We start from the raw sequence: 17,320 nt of genomic DNA on the forward strand, positions 1-17,320 counted from the left end.
CAGTGTATCAATCCAGGTCCCCAAGAAGCTGGCATCAAGACAGGATTAGCAAGAGAGGTAGTGGGGAGACACCGATGACGGGAAAACGGGAGGGGAGGAGGCTGGAGAGGGCGCAGACCAAGATGCAGGTCCCACCGGAGTGAAGGAGGAGGGGCGGAAGGAAGACAGAGTAGGAAATGCCTAGGTTGCAGTGCGGTCCTCAGAGAGTTTTGAAAGGCAGATGGAGAGTCCTCGATGTGAATTCACTGTTCCGAGGAATCCATGTCTCCCAGAAAGGACCGTGCTCAGTCACGCGGGCAGCAGCAAGCGGCCCGGGGAAATGTGTCCTCAGTGGGAACGCAGTGCTGCATTGCAGAGCACGGCGGTGGGGCTGTTCCTCTCCCTGCAGCGGAAGACCTGAGAGGCACATCTTCATGCATGCCTGGGAGGGCACAAGTCATCTGCCACGGTTTCAGAGACGGAAAATACGGAGCCACTGTTCAAACCCGTGCACGGTGCCGTTGCCGCTCTCACAACTGATCATCTCCTTACTTCCAGCCCTCCTCATCAATCCATCCTTCCACACCAGAGCCGGATGATATCTTACAATGGGAATTATGAATGCTACCCTCCTTCTCAAAGTTATTCAGTGCCTTCCACATGCTTCCGGAATTAAGTTTAGAGATCCTAACACAGCATGCGGCCTGATTCCCTGGTGCTAATCATCTCCCTCTCAAACTATTTCCTGACAATCCCACTCGTGTTCAACTTTACAAAAATATTCCTTCCTTCCTCTTCCCTCATCCATTCGATAAGCATTGTTCGAGCACCTCTCAAGTGTGACAGTTCTGTTTGAATAACAAGTTTACTGAAGGTGGTGTCCCTGTTCTCACAGTGCTATGTTCTCCTCAGTGAGAAAATGTGGAGCAAAATTAATCAATTCAGAGAGGGATAAATGCTGTGAATAAAATAAATCAGAAAAATGTTATGAGAGTCCCTAGATTGGGAAGGTGTTCAGGAAAAGCCTGAAAATAAGAAGCCAACTTTTGAACACCCAGAGGGAGAACGTCCTAGGAGGGGGAATGGGGCAAAGACTGAGGAGGAAGGAGGTGGGCAGGCTCAAGAAACAGGAAGAAGGCAAGTGTGTCTGTAGAGTTGTGGGCAGAGGGGAATGGACCAGGAGAAGTGAGAGGTTTGGCCAAAGGGTGATACCAAGTAGGGGACTGATGGGGCCGGGTTTTTCTGTTTTCAAAGGAGCACTTTGGCTGCTGGGTAAAAAGTGAATTACAGGAAACAATAGAGTGGAATTGGTCAGTTTCTGGGCGAACCACCCTTGCCTACACCTGCTCATTCCTTAGATCTCAGTCAAAACAGTGGCAACTCTGTGAAACCTCTTCGCTTTCACCCAGGAAGACCTGAGTACTCCCTCCTCCAGAATCTCACTGCATCACGGGGAATCAGAGCCAATTGCCAGAGCCCGCAGTCCTTGGGAAGGATCAAAGGATAATGAACATTTCTGGTGCCTGTGTTGTTTTCTTTATCTGCTAGAGAAAAATAGTGGCACTGTCCCTCTGTCTCAATTGACTCCAGCTCCTCAAGTTGAAGCTGGATGAAAGAATCAGTCACCCTATTAAAGATGTCACAGTCATTTCCGAACAAAGCCAACATACTAGAGCAAACTTATGCTAAAAGGAGTGCTTTACAAGATCAGGTACTAAAAGAAATGGCCATCGAATAAATCTTTTCATGTTTGTGTTTGTTGCTTTTACTACTGATCTCGGCATTGTGTAACAAATACTAGTCTGGATAGCTACAGATACCTTATTTAGTCCTCCCAATAGTCCTGAGAGAGACATCTCCCCACTATCATCATTAACAAGTAGATTTCTTCCAAGTACATCAGAATCTTGCATATTTCTAAAGTTAGTGCTTCTGAACTTTCAGATTCAGTCTTCAGCAAGGAGTGAAGTATGTATTTGGTTTCTTGTAGTAGAAAAACATTTTTTTCTGACTTTCCTAACAAGTTTTTTATTTCTCTCTCTTTTGTGCTCAGAAAACTCCCTTGTGGATTTTCTCATCCCCTAGCCATTGTCAAACCCTAATCCTTCTTACAGACATCAATATCTAGATGCCAAACCCACAGATGAAAAGCAATTTCCTCCTGAAATTTCCTGATGGGAATCACAGTAGACTCATAAGAACCCACAGTGGGAAGCATTATGGAAACTTACAAGGCATTACACCCTTTCCTCCAAGCGGTCAGATTGTCTGAAAACAAATCAACACATATTGAGTGCCCAGGTGCCTTTCTGCCAGCCAGTTTCAGTGGGGTTAAAGGGATTCTCCAAACTCCTCCCTGAAAAACCAAGCGAAAAGCTGCCCTGCAACTCTGCAAGTCTAATTTGGAAATGTATTACAGTGAAAAATCAGGTTCCTTAATTAATCTGATCTTTCCCTTCAACTCCTCCCTAATGAATGGGCCATCCATTGCCTCACTGTCCAATCACTGCGACTTTGAGTTGCCAGAGATGAGAAGGCCTTCGCGTGAAGAACACAGTTCCCTACAGGGGGAACGCAGCACAGAATCACTAAGTTGTTCAAGGCCAGCTGTCAAATCAGAGATGAAAGGAATGAATTTTTTTTTTTTTTTTTTTTTTTTTAGGAGTTCACAGAGCAGAGTAAGAAAACACTTTTAAAGTGTCATCAAGGTGCAGCTGTCCTTGAAGAAATGGCTTCCTGACAGCTGCTGGTGCCTTCCTTGCTGCCAATGTTTAATTTCTCTCTGAGAGGCAGGGCTTTAATTAGGTTCCTAGGGCAGCCAGCTCTGTATCTTTGACCTTATCAAGGATGCGGGATTTCCAACCACAGCCGCACACAGGTCTCCCTTCGATACCCATCAAAAGTCTCCCCAGGAACACTCCTAGGCTCAGGCTTCAGTTCCTCGGGAACCAAAGATGCCTTTTTGTCTTCCTTCTCGTGGGTAGTCTTAGACCAGCATGCCTGTTCTTCAACGGAGAAGGGTCTGTTCCAGAGGCAGAAGTTAGATGCAATTTATATAAGAAACTTTTCATGTCTGAAGCTACTTGCATCCATCACTGTGAAGGCCTTCTAATATCGGAAGAGGTTCGCTTCTGGTTTATTGACTTGGTTTTCAAATACATAACATTCGGAGTCAAAAAAAATTCCTATAATTGAATACTAGGGCTTATTTTCAACCTGGTTGAGAGTCAGTAATTCTTCTAAAAGGACAGGTGTTGAATTTTAATAATAGAATTTTTTTCAGCATGTAAAAGTAAGCATAGAGCATCTGCTTTAACAATGCCAACATCTGTTTCTTTGACATCCCTGCCTTCCTTCTGCTAGGGCCAACTGTGAATTTGCTTCAGAACCGATATGAAAAACAGATAAAATTGTTCTTGACATGCTGAATTCTACAGGGCCAGCATAAACCAGGCTATGGGGATTAAACTCTCATTCTAAAAAAAGAATAGCATCATGATACTCAGATTTCCAATTAAAATCAAGTAATGCAGACTTTTTTAAGGAAAGGGCAACATCATTTGCAAATGACATTGTGTGTTCTGTGACTTTCTTTTGGAAAGCTTTTTAAAAAAATACTTAAAAGGCAATTATTTAAGACTGTCATTCATAGCATCACTCAATATATGTCAGTCTTATAACACCAAGAAAATTTACCCAAGGAAAAAAATTTTATCGATTATACGCTTTAATTTTATTTTTTTCCAGGGGAGAGCACAAACGCAGTCCCCCACTACCACAAAGTATGCAGTCGAGTTTCCCACATTTGGGGGAGATCGCAGGGCTCAGCACATCCGGAGTGCAATGGATAAGCCTCGCCTTGGGAAAACTTCCTTCATGATCATGGTATCTCCCCTGTCAGGTAAGTATTGATTATAAGCTTCAAACAAAGGCATTCAGAGAGGCCAAACTCACTAAAAATACAATACAGTTTTCTAGTAAGAAGAAAATTATCATATTATATAACCATAATGATCTTGTATTGAAGGAAAGCAAACACTTGGTTCAATGGACTGCCCAACTCCTAACTCCTACATCGCTTTGATTCCCGTGTATTTACTTATTGATTCATCAGATGTTAATAAAGTCTAATTCTGTGCCAGTGGAGTTAGGTGTTAGGGACACAGACATCACTCAGGCAAACATGGGCCCCGCCCTTGAGAAATGTCAGTCCTAGTGGGGGTCGAATATATACGTATAAACAAATAAATATATAAGTACAAATTTTGTAAAGGTCCCTGAGCAAAAACTACATATTGTTCTGAAATAAAGTAGAAGGGTGGTGCATTTTAGAATTTTTAGTCCAGGAAGGCAGGCATTCAGAGGAAGGAACGTTTAACCCCAAACCTGAAGAATGAGCAGACCTGAATAATGGGGAGAAAGTAAGGTCTTCAGGGGAAAAGAGCAACACTTCAGAAACAGAAAAAGGCCAATGTGGCTAAAAAGTATAATGAGTACGGGCAGCAAAGAAGATGAGACTGGAGAGATACAATTAGATCCATATGGGTCCTAGCAACTGCCTAAGTCTCGCTCTAGGCTTCGAAGCCACTGTTGTTCTTGGCCTGGGAGAACGAGGAGGCCCCAGAGCAAAGACTCAGTTGCCAGCTGACTGGCAGCATGACCTCACTGCTGCGTTCACTCTACTCACATACCCATGGTCACAAATCCGACCTTATATCCCAGTCTGAATAATGAGTCACCCGCTATTACTCCCATGTGAGTCCTATACTTAGGACTATCCTTAATGTTCCACTGGGCCTGGAGCCAGGCTGATACTCGCAATACCCCTGAGCTGATCATCAAACCTCAGTGCCATAACCGAGAACTCTTCTCCTACTCTCTAGGGTGACAAAACACAGCAATTCATTAAAGGTCTTGCAGGTAATAGGAGTGGTGTATTAAAACCTGGACATCAAGGCACCAGGAACAGCAGAAAACAGAGATTTGTTTTGAGTCCATGGCATCTCTAGGGACCTCATGCCTCTCCCCTCAAATGCTCATCTATTTACATGGTTCTACTACTCTCTCCCTACTTTATCATCTTTGCCACCCATTTATGTCTATTAACCCTGGCTTCTGCTCCCTCATATTTGTGCCTCTACATGACTTTGTCATTTTCTCTCAGTATTTTCCAGAAATAGAATCTAATAGGCTCAATTTGTCTTTTTGTATCAGACCAGCTTATTGATTCGTTGATGTTGGATCAGTGTCATCTCTTGATTTCATCAGTTATGTCCAAAGGGTAGAGAGTCTGATTTCAACAAACATTGCCCTTCCTGATTTCAAACTATACTACAAAGCTACAGTAATCAAAACTGTATGGTACTGACATAAAAATGGAGACATAGACTCAGAATAGAGTCAAGTAAAAAAAAAAAAGATATACTTTTTTAATAAACAGTATTGGAAAAGCTGGATAATCATATGCATAAGAATGAAATTGGATCTCTACCTTATACTATTCACAAAAATTACCTCAAAATGACTTAAAATAACACCCAAAACCATAAAACTTCTAAAAGAAAATATAGGAAAAAGCTCTTTGATTTAAGTCTTGACAACAATTGTCTGAATGTGACACCAAAAGTATAAGCAACAAAAACAAAAATTAATAAGTGGATTACATCAAACTAAAAAGCCCTGCACAACAAATAAAACAATTGTCAAAATAAAAAAAAAAATTTTAAAACCTACAGAATAGGAGCAAATATTTTTTCTAGGATTGTGAAATCAACTGAAAAGTTAAAGTCACATACTGTGGTTCAGGTATTATTGTACCTTAAATATATATATATATATATATATATATATATATATATATATATATATATATATCTCCTCACCTGAGGATATTTTTTCATTGATATTTAGGTAGAGTGGAAGGGAAGAAGGGAGAGAGAGAGAAAAACAAACATCGATCTGAGAAAGATACACTGATTGGTTGCCTCCTGCATGACCCTAATGGGGCAGGGGATAAAACCTGCAACCCAGGCATGTGTCCTTAACCAGGAATCAACCCATGACTGACACTCTAACTGCTGAGCCAAACTGGTTAGGGCTATACCTTAAATATTATTTTTAGCAGTATCAAATTTAAGATACAACAGAATTTCACCATATTGCTATAATATAAAGGGATATTGATATTATGGTCCCAATCTCCGCTTTCAACATCACCTCACATTCTTGTCCCTGTATCATTTATATCTCTATCTCCTTCACTAGGCCATTAATTCAGCAAATATTTTCTGCACCAGGCACTAGGAATTTGATACACGAAACTAGACCACATAGAATGATCTCTAAACTCAAGGAGCTTATTGTCTAACTGGAGAGACAGACAACTAAAAAGCCATACCTGTCAACAGTGATAAGCATATGATAGCTTTCTATGATTAATATACAGCACCTGGTTAATATATTCATGGAAGGCAATGACCATGTGTCTTTAGGTTCTAGGACCCAATTCTAATGTGAGGGAGAGAAGTACCCACACCAACAAGCAATACTGGATGTCTAAGATTCAATTCAATTCTGACACTTCTACTGTGATATAGCATTAGATTCCACAGGGTAAGTGTTAAATACCGCAGGACTCCCCACACCCCCACTTCAGACACCAGTTGCAAGCCCAAGTTAATGCCTGTGTGTCTAACAGACCAGCTAGAGATTGGAGGTTCCCATAATGCCCTCCTTGGGCGTTCAGATGCCAGCTGCAAATCCAGTTTGTTATCTGTACTTCTGACCAACTGGCTATAAATAAGAGGTTCCCATGACCCCCTCTTTCCTTGAATTCAATTAATTTGCTACAGCAGCCCACAGAACTCAGAGAAACATTTTACTTCTTGGGTTTCCAGTTTACTATAAAAAGATACAACTCAGGTGCAGCCACGTGGAAGCGATGCACAGGGGAAGGTGTGGGGAGAGGCCTGGAGCTCCACGCCCTCACCAGGGGCCCCCCTCTCCCCGCACCTCAGTGTGTCCACCAGCAGGGAAACTCCTAAACCCTGTCCTTTAGATTTTTATGGCAGCTTCATTACATAGGCATGATTGATTTGGTTAAATAATTGGCCATTAATATTTATTTAATCTTCACTTTCTCTCCCCTAGAGATCAAGGCAGTGGGACTGAAAGTTCCAACCCTGTAACCACACTGTTGTTTTCCTGGCAACCAGTCCCCATCCTTTGTTGGGTCCTTAAACTCACCTCATTAACATAGCATAAGACACTTTCTACTCTCATCACTTAGGAAATTCCAAAGGGTTTTAGGGGCTCTGTGCCAGAAAAGGGGGATGAAGACTAAATATGCATTCCTTATTATAAATCATAATATCACAGTGTGTAATTGTTGTCATCAAACCTCCCAGTAGATCATATAAATGCCTGTCTCCTACCAGATGATGAGTACACGTTTAATAAGTTCAACCTCTGGGACCCAGCCAGGAAATGGATATAGTCCAGTGTGGAATTGAGAGGAGGATTTCTCAGGAAGAAACTCTTTGCCAACTTAGAGAGGCCACTACCAAAGAGTCAGCTGCTAATATATATATGTATATTCTATAAATGGAAGTAATAAGCACATAGTAAGCACTCCATAAATGTTAGCTGTTATTATTACTATTGTCTCTGGACAGACTGCAAATATGCCGTTACAGTGAAGAACCAAGCCAAGCATTTAGAGGCTTCTCACATTATATTAAGAAAGGTGCACATAAACTGTGTGCAAAGAGCAAATTATTGGACTTGCGTTATAATTGAATTAGGGCTAAAATGAGGTGTCTCCTGGTTAGGGGGGAGGCTACAAAATCATTTTTATTCCTCTGATTGTCTTTGAAAATTATCCTGTAAATGTCTACTAGAAACAATAAGGACAAAGAGGAGATGCTCAAACAAGTTATGTTGTGTGAGAACAATGAATGTTTGTGGTGTTTAAATTTCTAGGAATGTGATTCATTGCATAACTGTTGTTTCATTCTTGCTGCATTCCATTAAGTTTGGAAGATTGTTGTTGGTTGGTTATGCTGAGTGCTTCTTTTCATTATCCTTAGAGCACAAATAATAAGTTGATTTTCGAACTGCAAGTGCTTTCTTCTTAATCATGCTTATGCCGGAGCAGAGCTTAAATTCAAGAGTTGCTATTACTTTGAAAATCTGTTTTAACAACACAGATCACTGTGTTTCTAAGCACTCTGTTGCCTCCAGATCTGTTAACACCTGCACCTGGGGATGTGGGTGTTGGGTCAGATCTCAGAAATCTGAGTGAGAAAGAAAACAAAGTTCAGTGACTGTAAGTAGCAAAACATTTAGTGTTAATGCCCTGGTTCCTAACACTTTTGATTATTTCAAAGATCATACAGACAAATCATGTGGAGACATTTTCTACACAGATTTTTAATTCCTAATTCTGAAAAGTACAAAGAATGTCTTCAGTGAATATCTGCATGTATACTGATTTAAAGAAAAAAAAAAATTTTACAAGAATAAGATCTTCACAATTAGGAAGATGTCATATGAATTAACTGTTACCTCTGTTGCATTTGTTTGGGAGTTTGGGGGGTAATAATACAGTCAATTAAATGTCTATCCTAGGGTCCACTACCCATATTAATGATGGAATATTTATTGCATTGCCTTTTCCAAACATTCAAACTATACTACACTATATTTTGAGTTCACAAGATGTTTGGCTATCCTGAGGTGGTGAGGTTCCTTGTGGTATCATCTAGGGTTTCTGTTTTGGCTGCTTCCTGGATCTTCTCTCTGGCAAAGCCTGGGGGGCAACCATCCTACTCTGTCTGAGCAGCCCCAGAGGCAACGAAATGACTACTGCTAGAGGTAGCTTAATTGAAAAACCTCTCCTGAACTCAGCCCAGAACCTCCCAAGTTTACCTCTGGAAAAGAATCTCCAAAGAGGACCAAGAGATTCTAACAAGGTTCTTCTTAACTTCCACCTTTCCCTCTTGTATTTTACCCTTGGATTCCTGCAGCCGCCATCATACCTGCCCTTGGAGATTGTACTATTCTCCCATTAAGGCTCTGGCTCAGGAATAGAGGATAACTCTTCTCTTCAAACTTTCTAGGAAAGTAAGGCAGTCTGGAAGATTTCAGAATACTCCTGAGTGCAAAGAGAAGCGCATAGGGTCTACAAAGGCTGCAGTGTGGCTCCTTTGACACCAGGCCCAATAAGATGCTGTCACCACTTCCTTCTGCTTCATAATACAGGTCCCAAGAGCACCTGGACAGATTCCAGAGCCTACAGAACTGAAGAGCAGGCTTGAGGGCCTAAGGTTCCTCTAGCACAACAATTCTGCTGTCACCAACGCCAAACATTGATCATCACAGTGAGAAAGGGGGGTAAAGAAGAGAGCAGTTAGTGCAGAGCTTCATGGAGCTGCGGCGGAGGATTCTCGGTATTGTCTCTAAAGCAATGTGCCGTGGCCACACCTGTCGGGTGGTTTAGCAGGATTAGGCATCTAGCAATTGTGTCCCATGTCCCATATCTTTGTGTTTCCTTCAGTCAGTCTCTGGCTCCACTCACACCACATTCAAACCTCCCTCTCCCCCCCGCCCAGGACACTTCCAGCCTGTGACCTGGGATGCACACCTCACATTATTCCTAATTTGCCTCTTGGACAGGGGACTAAAATGCAGTGGTTGCTTCTCACATACTGACCCCCTCAATTTCAGTTGACTACTACTCCCTTTTGCAAGTAGCTGAAGTCCCTCATAATAGTCACTGTAAGTCCTTAGTGTTCAGAAGTCTGCCTGGTCTATTTGAGGATCATGGTTTGGCCTAAGGTCGGAAACACAATCTCATGGGCAATTGAAGGGCCTATCAGTGGGCTCATTAGAAAAAGTATTGAGAGCCACTGATGAGATCACTGGGACACCTGAAGTTCAAGGGTTAAGCTTGCTTGGCATCCGGATGAGCTAGCCAGGTAAAGGGGAAAGGGGAGAGCCAACATTTAGAGGGCTCAGCGAGGCCGAGGCCGCAATACTGCACAACTGAATAACATAGATAAGAGCAGAGGAGCTTGGGAAGTTAGGGAATTCTAATGATTGTGCTAAATGATTGTTGATATCCCCCTATCATTTACGATCGCTTTGCCTCAGAAGTGCAGTTAAACACCAGGAAGCTTTTGAAGTTAATCTGCCTTGATCACAGAATAGCCTCTTCTGAGCAGACAAAAAGGAATCAAAAAGTAGCCCTATCCTGCGGTCTTCAAATATGCAAATAAAACCAGAGGAATAGCAAGGAAAACACAACTTCTTTGTAAAAAAGACATGTTTATTTGTTGTTTTTATTTTTATTTTTTATTAATTCATTTATTTGGTTACAGATGTTTCTCCTTTTCCCCCCACTGATTCCCCCCTCCCCCTCCCTCCCCGCCCTGTCCCCAGCTTTGTTGTCCATGTTCATTGTTCATGCATACATGCATATAAGTCCTGTGGTTTATCTCTCCCCCACCATCCCCTCTTCTGGGGATTGTCAGTCTGTACCCCACTTCCACGTCTGTGGGACTACCCCATTCCTCAGACTGTTATGTTCATTATATTCCACAAAAAAAGTGAGATCATATGATACTTATCTATCTCTGTTTGGCTTGTTTCACTTAGGATGATACTTTCCAGGACCCTCCGTGTAGTCTCAAAGGATAAGAGATCTTTCTTTCTTATAGCTGCGTAGTACTCCATTGTGTATATGTACCACCACTTTTTTATCCATTCATCTACTGATGGACACTTGGGCTATTTCCAGATCTTAGCTATTGTAAATAGTGATGCTACAAACATGGGGGTACATATATTCTTCCTGATTGGTGTTTCAGGCTTCTTAGGGTATATTCCTAGAAGTGGGATCACTGGGTCAAATGGAAGTTCAATTTTTAATTTTTTGAGGTAACACCATATTGTTTTCCATAGTGGCTGCACCAGTCTGCATTCCCACCAGCAATGTACTGGAGTCCCCTTTTCTCCACACCCTCGCCAATACTTGTTGTTTGATGAGTTGTTGATGGCAGCCATTCTGACAGGTGTGAGGTGATACCTCATTGTTGTTTTAATTTGCATCTCTCTGATGATTAGTGATGTTGAGCATTTCTTCATATGTCTCTTGGCCATTTGTATGTCGTGTTTGGAGAGGTGTCTATTTAGTTCCTCTGCCCATTTTTTAATTGGGTTTTGTGTCTTCCTTGTGTTGAGTTGTATGAGCACTCTATATATTTTGGAAATTAACCCCTTATCTGATGTATCATTGGCAATGATGTTCTCCCATACAGTGGGTTGCCTTTCCATTTTGATGATTGTATCTTTTGCTGTGCAGAAGCTTTTTAGTTTGATGTAGTCCCATGTGTTCATTTTCTCCTTTGTTTCTATTGCATTAGGTGATGTATCAGTGAAAATTTTGCTGTGTATGATGTGTGAAATTTTGTTGCCTGCAGTTTCTTCTAGGATTTTTATGGATTCATGAGTCACATTTAAGTCTTTTATCCTTTTTGAGTTTATTCTTGTGTAGGGTGTAAGTTGATGGTCTAGTTTCATTTTTCTGCATGTAGCTGTCCAATTTTCCCAGCACCATTGTTTAAAGAGGCTGTCCTCACTCCACTGTATGCTCTTGCCACCTTTTTCAAATATTAATTGAGCATATTGCCTTGGGTCCATTTCTGGGTTTTCTGTTCTGTTCCACTGGTCTATATGCTTGTTCTTGTGCCAGTACCAGGCTGTTTTGATTACAGTGGCTTTGTAGTATAACCTGAAATCTGGTAATGTGATCCCTCCAACTTTGTTCTCCTTTTTCAAGATTTCTATGGGTATTCGAGGGGTTTTTTTGTTACATATGAACTTTTGAAGTACTCGTTCTAATTCTGTGAAAGATGCCGTTGGTATTTTGATGGGGATTGCATTGAATCTATAGATTGCTTTGGGTAATATGGACATTTTAATGATGTTAATTCTTCCAATCCATGAACAGAGTATGTGCTTCCACTTTTGTATGTCTTCCTCTATTTCTTTTTTCAAAGATCTGTAGTTTTCTGCGAATAGGTCCTTTATTTCTTTGGTTAAGTTTATTCCTAGGTATCTTAATTTTTTTTGCCACAATGGTAAATGGGATTGTTTTCTTAGTTTCTCTTTCTGTGAGTTCACAATTGATGTATAAGAATGCAATTGATCTCTTTTTTCTTTTTTTATCCTCACCCGAGGACATTTTTCCACTTTTTGTTCAGATAGAGTGGGAGGGAGGGAGAAGAAGAGAGAGAAACATCTATGTGAAAGGGACACATCAAGTGGCTGCCACCCACACGACCAACCAGGGCCGGGGAAACTGCAACCGAGGTATGTGCCCATAGCAGGAACCAAACCCGCGTCTCTCTGGACCGCAGGCCGCCATTGATTTCTTGACGTTTATTTTGTATCCTGCTACTTTGCCAAATTCATTTATTAAGTCTAGTAAATTTTTGATGGAGTCTTTGGGGTTTTCTACATATAGTATCATGACATCTGCAAATAATGACAGTTTCACTTCCTCCTTTCCAATTTGGATCCCTTTTCTTTTTTCTTCCTGTCTGATTGCTGTGGCTAAGACTTCCAGTACTATGTTGAATAAGAGTGGCAAAAGTGGGCATCCTTGCCTTGTTCTTAAAGGAAATGCTTTTAGTTTTTGACCATTGAGTATGATGTTGGCTGTAGGTCTTTCATATATGGCCTTTATTATGTCTAGATATGATCCCTCTATTCCCACATTGCTGAGCGTTTTTATCATAAATGGATGCTGGATTTTTTGGCATCAATTGATATGATCATGTGGTTTTTATTCTTTATTTTATTTATGTGGTGTGTCACGTTTATTGATTTGTAAATATTGTACCAGCCTTGCATTCCTGGGATGAATCCCACTTGGTCATGGTGGATAATTTTTTTTGGTGTATTGCTGGATCCGATTTGCTAGTATTTTGTTCAGGATTTTGGCGTCTATGTTCATCAGGGATATTGGCCTGTAGTTTTCTTTCTTTGTAGTGTCTTTTTCTGGTTTTGGAATAAGAATTATGCTGTCTTCATAAAACGAGTTTGGAAGTCTTCCTTCTTCTTGAATTTTTTGAAATAGTTTGAGGAGAATTGGTGTTAGTTCTTCTTTGAATGTTCGGTAAAACTCCCCCATGAAGCCATCCGGGCCTGGACTTTTGTTTGCTGGGAGAGTCTTGATTACATCTTCAATTTCTTCTGTTGTTATTGCTCTGTTCAAGTTTTCTATCTCTTCCTGGTCCAGTTTTGGGAGACTATGTATTTCTAGAAATTTGTCCATTTTGCTTAGATTGTCATATTTGTTGCCATATAATTGTTCATAGTAGTTGTTAACGATCTTTTTTATTTCTGTGGTGTCAATTACTTCTCCTCTTTCATTTCTGATTTTGTGTATTTGGGTTCCCTCTCTTTGTTTCTTGATGAGTCTAGCTAAGGGTCTATTAATCTTGTTTATCTTTTCAAAAAACCAGCTCTTTGTTTCATTGATCCTTTGAACTATTTTTTGGACTCTATGTCATTTATTTCTGCTCTGATCTTTACTATTTCCTTCCTTCTACTTGCTCTGGGGTTTTCTTTTTGTTTGCTCTCTAGTTCTTTAAGTTGTGAGGTTAGATCATCTATTAGAGATTTTTCTTGTTTTTGGAGGTAGGCCTGTAGTGCTATGAACTTCCCTCTCAGAACTGCTTTCACTGCATCCCATAGATTTTGTGTTGTGTCTTCATTTTCATTGCTTTCCAGGAAGTTTTTAATTTCTTCCTTGATCTCCTCGTAACCCATTCATTGTTTAATAACATGCTATTTAGCTTCCATGTGTTCAAGTGTCTTTGCGTGTTCTTGTTGCAATTGATTTCTAGTTTCATGCCATTGTGATCTGAGAAGATGCTTGATATGATTTCAGTCTTCTTGAACTTGTAGTGACTTAGTTTGTGTCCTAACATGAGGTCTATCTTTGAGAATGTTACATGTGTACTCGAGAAGAATGTAAATTCTGAAGTTTTGTGGTGTAATTCTCTGTAGAGAGCTATTAAATCCATTTGGTCTAGTGCTTCATTTAGAGTCTCTGTTTCCTTGCTAATTTTTTGTCTAGAGGATCTATCCAGTGATGTCAGCGGGGTGTTGAAGTCCTCTGCTGTGATTGTATTGCTATCAATTTCTCCTTTGAAGTCCTCCGGAAGATTTTTAATATATTTTGGTGCTCCTATATTGGATGCATATATGTTTATCAAGGTTATATCTTCCTGTTGGATAGATTCTTTTAATATTATGTAGTGGGCTTCTTTGTCTCTAGTTTCGGTCTTCATTTTGAAATCTATTTTATCAGATATGAGTATTGCTACCCCAACTTGTTTTTCCTTTCCGTTTGCTTGGAAGATTTTTTTCCATCCCTTCACTTTCAACCTATGTGAGTCTTTTGTTGTGAGGTGGGTTTCTTGTAAGCCACATATATATGAGTCATGCTTTCTTATCCAATCAGCTACTCTGTGTCTTTTCATGGGAGCATTCAATCCATTTACATTTAAGGTGATTATTGATACGTACTTATTTATTGCCATTTTTGTTTATTGTGGTTATATTTTTCTTCCTATTTCTCCTGCTAATTACAGCAGCCTTTTAACATTTCTTGCAGTGCTGCTTTGATGCTAATGTATTCCCTTAGACTTTTTTGGTCTGGGAAGCTCTTTATTTGACCTTCTATTTTGAATGATAGCCTTGCTGGATAGAGTAGTCTTGGATTCAGATCCTTGTTTTTCATGACCTTGATTACCTCATGCCATTCCCTTCTGGCCTGTAGTGTTTCTGTTGAGAAGTCAGCTGAGAGCCTTATGGGGTTTCCTTTGTAGGTAACCTGTTGCTTCTCTCTTGCTGCTTTTAGGATTTTCTCTTTGTCTTGAATTTTTGGCACTTTGATTACTATGTGTCTTGGTGTGGGCCTGTTTGGGTTCTTCTTACTTGGGGCTCTCTATGCTTCTTAAAGTTGAATGCCTTCTTCCTTCACCAAATTAGGGAAGTTTTCTGTCACTATTTCTTCAAATATATTCTCTAACTCTTGATCATTTTCTTCTTCTTCGGGGACTCCTATGATGCGAATGTTATTACGTTTCCTGTTGTCCCACAGTTCTCTTAAGCTGTCTTCCTGTTTTTTAATTATTTTTTCCTTTTGGTTTTCTGATTGGTTGATTTTTTTCTACCCTGTCTTCTAATTCACTGATCCGGTCCTTAGCTTCCTCTACTCTGCTATTTAGACTTTCCGATGTGTTTTTTATTTCTGATATGTCATCCTTCATTTCTTCTTGGTGGCTTTTAATTTCCAACTGGTTGATTTTCAACATTTCTATGTCTTTACTCATGATGCTCATGTCCTTACACATGCTGTTGAGCTTCCTTAAGATCAAGGCTTTGAATTCTAGTTCTGTTAACTTGCTTAACTGCACCTCATTTATCTCCTCTTCGGTAGAGGTCTCTTATTCTTTCATTTGGCTTTTGTTTCTGTTTTCACCATTTTGGTTATCACAGTGGGCTTTGGAGTCTGCCAAATTTTCCCTGTGGGTTGTTTGTGGCTCCCTCTCCTGGGTTTGGTTGAGGCAGAGAGGACCCACTTTCAACACCACTGTCAAGTCTTAACTTTCCTGGTTAGAGTTGCTAGCCCAGGGAATGATAGTTATCTTCTAGCTTTTTTACCTGGAGAACCTTGGTTTCTGAGTTGAATGAAAAACTCCCTCAGGTGCTCAGTGTAAGAGGATTTCCCGAGGGTGGGGCAGATGCTGGTTGTTAATGGGCCTCAATGAGCATTTCAATGGCCACCGGGTGGGGTTGAATCTTCGAGGGAGAGGCCACCGCCTCTCCCCAGGGCCCTGGGAAGGAGTAAGATAACCACAGTCCTGCGTGGCTGCACTCAGCAAAAGCTCTGAGCACCCTCCAAATCCTGAGTGTCCCCACAAAGTTCCAGTCCAGTCTGCCCTCCCTCTGCAGGAACCCAAGGTGAGTGGCTGCTGCCAATTTAGCCTCTGTCCGGGCTCTGCGCTGTGGAGCCGCTTGGGAGTGTAACCTGAGGGTGCTGCTCCCAACTAAGGGTGGTGGAGGCTGCGGCAGCTCCCGGTCGAGGGCGTAGCACCCAGCCGAGGTCGCAGGACCCAACCAAGGCGCAGGTCCCAGCCCAGGCAGCCGCTGGTCCCAGCCGAGGCCACAGGTTCCAGCCGAGGGCACAGCTTCCAGCTGAGGCCACTGGTCCCAGCCCAGGCCGCTGCAGACCGTGGGCTCCCGGCCCCCTCTCACGTCCTTGCAAGCCTACAAGGATTGAGTCAGTGTCCCTGGTTATGTGGTTCTCCAAGCTGCCTTTTGGTTGTCCCTTCCTGACGATTTGTCTTTATTTTCATTGTAATCCCAGTTTGGTCCTAGGACATGGTCTGTGTAGCTTACATTCACTGCGCCGCCATTTTTTTTTTTACCTTATTTGGTGTTTTTAAAATTTACATACAGCCCTGGCCTGTTTGGCTCAGTGGTTAGAGTGTTGACCTGCAAACCAGAGAGTCCTGGGGTCTGTTCTCACTAAGGGCACGTACCTTGGTTGCAGTTTGTCCTTGCCCTGGTTGGGGTCGTGTGGGTGGCAACCAGTTGATTGATGTGTCTCTCTCACATCGATGTTTCTCTCTCTCTCTTCCCCCCTCTCCCTCTCGCTTTATCTGAAGATAAATGCAAAAGTGTCCTTGGGTGAGGATTAAAAAAAAAACAAAAACATAAAATGTACATACAAAAAGAAAGCTATGATTGTCTTGGAACTTTTCAAATGTCAGTACATACCTACTTACCTGATCTTTTGGAACTGCTACATACATGTTTCTATGACTGCTGACACCACAACTTTTCAGCTAAATTCAGTGTATGAATTTTGCTCATACTAATAATGCTACCGGTAGATGTGGGGGGGTCCTCGTCCCCAACTGTGGCTTGTGGGAGTGGAATTTTTGCAATACCCTAAGAAAAGGAACTTTCTGAGACTCACACAGGAGAATAAGGGATTTTTATTTCTGTGGAATTACATCCCTGAGTTTCCAAAGTCCCATTTCCCTCAGTCCAGCCATAGAAGAAGTGCAGCTGGGGCCTCAGCAGAGCTACAATCAGAGCCAGTGTCCAGAGTTTCCTTTCCATGTTGGAGTAAAGTCCAGTCCAGCATCAGGCTAGCTTAGTTTGTGTTGCCCACTGCAGTCCATCAGTCCATTGCACCTGGGGTCCACATGGTCATGGGGCATATGGGCAAGTGCAAGGAAACAGGAATGAGACGGCC

The 17,320-nt window shown here is 41.5% G+C and overlaps 1 non-coding gene across 1 annotated transcript; it reads right to left on the reverse strand.

The window, feature by feature from the left end:
- Positions 1-3,723: 3,723 nt before the first annotated feature.
- On the reverse strand, positions 3,724-3,888 carry LOC118630318. The gene has a single exon (XR_004959565.1). It is a non-coding gene; the product is annotated as a U1 spliceosomal RNA (small nuclear RNA).
- Between the last annotated feature and the right edge of the window lie 13,432 nt (positions 3,889-17,320).

Source organism: Molossus molossus, unplaced genomic scaffold, assembly GCF_014108415.1.
Source record: "Molossus molossus isolate mMolMol1 unplaced genomic scaffold, mMolMol1.p scaffold_m16_p_14, whole genome shotgun sequence".
NCBI lineage: Eukaryota > Metazoa > Chordata > Mammalia > Chiroptera > Molossidae > Molossus > Molossus molossus.